Genomic DNA, 4,873 nt, shown 5'->3' on the forward strand with positions numbered 1-4,873 from the left:
TAAGACAGATTTACGTGGTTCAACACTAAGGCCTACATCCACGGGGCTGGTGTTTCACTATGTATTGAATGATTACAAAGATAGTCGAATGACTTTAGAGCGTATATAGGTCTGCGGAAGTAGGGGGATTTCTTACTCTTCTTATTTCTCTCTCCTATATTCTCCTATAATTGCTCTGGATTTGTCGACCTCTTCTCTCTTAGTGGAGAGGGGTATTTATAGGGTTGGAACGTGGGTCCTACTTCTGAGGTGCCGTTGTAATCTTATCTTCTTGTGCTTTGTGCCCATTACGCAGAGGTCTTTGGCATATGCTGCGGCCTGAGCTTGAATACGAAGGGTTATCCTCGCCTCTTCCACGAGCTGATTGACACGTGTATATTTCTTTGGTATTTAATGCAGGTAGATGGATGTCTGCTCGTGTCAGGCAAGTGTCTCTTTGTCTGGTCACATCTGTGTCAGTCAAACTTCCTCTCAGCCGTTGATCTGAGATCTTCCTCGGGATTGGGTGTATTAACACCCAAGGGGTATTATCTGGTGCTCCTCTGAGCCATCATACCTCTGTGATCCTCTGTCCCTGAACGTCGATCTGCTGACTGGTGGCATCTTCTGATGAGATGCTTGCTATCATGTTTTGATATCTTGTTTTGCATGCCTTCCACGTGTCTCTTTCTATACACGTGGTGGATGATGAAAGGTGTACATACAAACATATTGTATAAAGAAACTGCTAAATAAAATCGAGAATGCTATACAGCACGCAAATATAATGAAGTGAGTTGTGGAGTTCGGTAAAAAAATGCAAAGCTCTCTATCTTATTACCTAAAGGAGAGAGGTCACCAAATAACAAAGGAATTTACAGACCATTGAAACATTGCAACACAAGCTTTTAATAAAAGATAAAACAGTTACTTACCTGTTTGCTGTTTCAACTAGCTCTCCGACAAATATCTCGGCGATCCGCGATACAACAATTGTCATTGGTACCGAGGTCTTTGGAGTATAAATCTACTGATGATGCTTGCTAAGAGCTGAACGACACATAGAATCAGTAGTTGTCCCAAGGCCTAGTTAAATCCAAAATCAAAATGATATGATATTTGAAAATGATACGCACACCTTTTTCATGGTAGCTTTCTGAACCCTGACCTTCTGGACTCATATCTACCCTGGACAGAAGAAATACAATATTATCAACAAATATATACGCATCATGCCATAACATCCAACTCTTGACAGGTTTACCATTGTTTTCTATCGGAGATGCTAATTTAGCTATAGAACTCTTCAAGTATACACAGCAAACATTTCGTAGTAAACTATCAGCTTCTTAAAAACTACACCACAAATTTTGACTCAGAAAGGCGACAATAAGATTTACACGTGAATACATCCTCTGCTGCTCTATACTACTCGTATAAAAGCAAAACAGAAAAAGATTTACACATGAACCCACTCATAAAAAAACTCCGCAAAAACACAAAATAGATTCATCCATACTCTAATCACAGAAAGTTAATCAAGTTCCAAAACTAAATCATCATAAAGTAAAAACAGTCTTTGTTTATGCTGACCCAATTATTGTCTCATGAGGCAGAAGATACTACTAGCTTGGAAAAACAAACAAAATCCACACACTAACAAATTGGAAGCGGGAAATAAATGCAGAATTGGCTACAGGATAAGAGCAAATGTGCAATGTGATGTGTGATATACGGTACACCAAATGGTGGAAGTTGCATCAGTCATTACTCTCTCTTTTTAGAAAACCCAAGTTTGCATTTAGAAAGGTGAATCATGTCCATAAGTACGCGCTGAAAACGAAGTCATGTCCATAAGTATCACAAACTATATCAGCCTCTTTCAAGGGCTATAGTCATATGTAATATGCCTTCATGCAACACAAACCCCTCGCCACATCCGCAGTGGTGAACCAAATCTATATGCAAGTAGCACTTCATTTACAGATACCTCACAGGATCATAATTTAATTTCGTAGTCAGCTGTAATTTAACCTAGCAGTAAGGTCACCTCGTTCCTAAGCCTATCCCTGAGAGCGGTACATCATGTGTGTCAGCTAGAATCCGCACAAAGATTACATCATTAAAAGGAAATCTCAGCGACTGTCATAAATTATTTCACATCTATCAATCAATACAGCTGAACAATAATGACAATAATTAATCACCCCCTCCCCTCATGTAAAACAAAATTTAACTCAGCAAATAAGTTTACCTGCGCCAACTACCCACTGGAATTTATTTTTCCAGGAGTTCTTCTTCCTATTATCTTACACAAATAAGAGATAACCATTTACCTACAAAAATCCAACAGTAAACTCCTAAAATGCGAGTGAGCTCAACCACATTTCAAAATCCATGATTAGAATCGCTCAGGATCTTCCGAAGGACGTATTACTTATTTTCGGTATTATGGTTTTCTTGTTTGCTGTTAAGTCAGTATTCTACTAAATCGGTAGCGTACCTAATTAAATGATCCAACCCCTAATACAGAAAAGGTAAAACTAAAAACTAATCTGACGTAACAAGAACAACCAACTTCCTCTTGATTCTCGAACCAGAAGATAAATCCGTCTGATTTTCAAATTAATCAAAAGTATTTACACAAACAACAATAAAACTTGTTCTTTATCTTCTCTCTACAAATTTGTTATCTCCCTAACATCATCATCAGGGTGGGAAACGTTCTCAAAGATTACATAATATGGTCATACTTTAACCTTTCCGCTAACCTTGAGATTATGTGCAGTGATGTTTACATATAACAAATCATAGTGATTCATTATTATTATCAGAGTTCAAAGATGGTTCCTTGAAAACCTTCGTGTAGGCTATTACTGATTGGATGTTGGACTTAGGTTTACAAAGTGAATTTATATGGGTAAACAAACTAAGTTAGTTATTCTCGGACATCTAGAGCTTGAAAACTACACTAAGAAAAATAAAATAGTAAGAATCAACAATAAGCTTACTTGTTTATGTTTTTGATAGCTGGGGGAGAACATGTCTTCTAGCTCTTCTTCTTCTTCTTTGCCCTGCGCTTGCGGTTTTTGCTACGAGATGCTTGATTTTTTTTCAAGTCACCCCTACTCCCCATTTCTGCCAAACCTAAGTCTCCGATCTTCCCATGCACTCTCCTTACTCTAACTTACCAGCTTAAGTAAATTTCAAACTTCCAATTTGTATCCTACACTCCCCATCTTCTAGTTGTCTCTGAGTCGAGCATATCAGCATCTTGATAATCTTTTGGACTTTCCTCCTCGTAAATAGGTTTTAATAAATTCGCACCCCCCTCCATGAAACCTACACAATAGTAGAAATATATCTTAGTCACAGGCTTTACATGTATACTACCTTAACAAAAATGCGAAACATATCATAAAATTGTTCCGAAGTACACAAAAAAACTCAAATTTAGAAATGATGTGGTGTAACGAGGGAAAAGAAAATCAACAGATTCTACTTCTATTAGAACTCTAATACTAAGCCGTAATAAAAATGATCCAATCATACAAACAATAAGACACTTGTAGCATGACTCAGACTACAAAAAGATCCTTAAAATTCTTACCTACAAAATTATGTCAAAGGATTAGACCTAGAAGAATCAACATTCAATAGTAGCTGGAATTCAGAAAGAAATTTGAAACAATCGAATCCAAAAAGTGGAGGATTATCAAGCTAAAAACCGACTTTCACCATTCTTCTATACAAAACCCTCCTCTTCATTTATGATCATACACATTACAATTATAAATAAAACATGGTCATTTTGTAAATTAGGGTTTCACCTGAGATATTGTAACCTCAAGATCCTGACACGCCATAAGATAAAATCACTAGAAGGAAATCGAGCATGAAGTTTTCAATCCAGATCCATCATAACTTCAATCGCATTTTGTTGTATTTTCTCTGGTAATACCTCCGATAAGCATTCCAGTTTGAAGTTGAATTCATTCTGGAAATCTAGTTTGTTTACTGATTCTGGAAAAAAAGAAAAGAAAAAGAAGAAGAAGAGGTGGAGAAGTGGATGATGGAAGGGAGAAAATTGCAGCGGGAAAGTAGGTAAACGGAATGAGGCATGAAGCGTTGGAGATTGGGAGATCATTTGAGAGTTGCTGCAAGTTAGGTTTGCAACAGTGTGGTCTGCCTCACTTTTGTGTCCCATTTTTCATTTTTCAACATTCATCGTTTCCTCGATCGGTGGAATAAAATGGAATTGCAAAATGAGTAATTCTAGACGCACCAGGATAAATTGGATGATTTATCTAGAAAGGAGATCCAACGGTGGAGAGGAAAATGACTCTACTGTTATTTTTCTTTTTTTTTTTTTTTTTTTTTACGAAGGATTAGGAGTAAGAACTCCCAATTTCACGTAATGTGCGAATCAATAAAATATCTCGTAATAGAAATATCTGAAAGAAATACATAAACATGGACAAAGTATTAAATACATGTATTCCATTGAGGAACTCGATGATGTCAGAGGGATGGTGTGAAATTTCAAATTCCACCATTTGACTCTTCGTTCTTTAGTGAGAACAATGTTTTTTTTCTTTTGGAAGAGATGCTTAATAAAAGATTAATTTGTACATAAAATAGAAAGCAATTACATCTAGTAGGATCTTTATGTGAGCGCAGATCTACGTCACGCTAGTGAAATCGCCCTCGAATAGATGCTTGAAACGATTATACCAATCAACAGAAACGCCTTAAGGCTATATGAAAATGAATAATCACTAAAGTGGGATTAGATTTTATTCTAGTTCTAGATAATAATAATCATTATATTTACAAACCCTAAATTATGCCTAGATCGTTAAATAGATTTAGTGAAGACCCTGGCAGAAACTAA

At 36.6% G+C, this 4,873-nt stretch overlaps 1 long non-coding RNA gene across 1 annotated transcript; it reads right to left on the reverse strand.

Moving 5' to 3' along the window:
- Positions 1-789: 789 nt before the first annotated feature.
- On the reverse strand, positions 790-4,217 carry LOC113353631. Its single transcript, XR_003361425.1, has 4 exons — positions 3,810-4,217; positions 2,991-3,321; positions 1,118-1,167; positions 790-1,029 (listed from the first exon to the last, which is right to left on the reverse strand). It is a non-coding gene; the product is annotated as an uncharacterized LOC113353631 (long non-coding RNA).
- Between the last annotated feature and the right edge of the window lie 656 nt (positions 4,218-4,873).

The sequence above is a fragment of the Papaver somniferum genome, chromosome 2 (assembly GCF_003573695.1).
Source record: "Papaver somniferum cultivar HN1 chromosome 2, ASM357369v1, whole genome shotgun sequence".
NCBI lineage: Eukaryota > Viridiplantae > Streptophyta > Magnoliopsida > Ranunculales > Papaveraceae > Papaver > Papaver somniferum.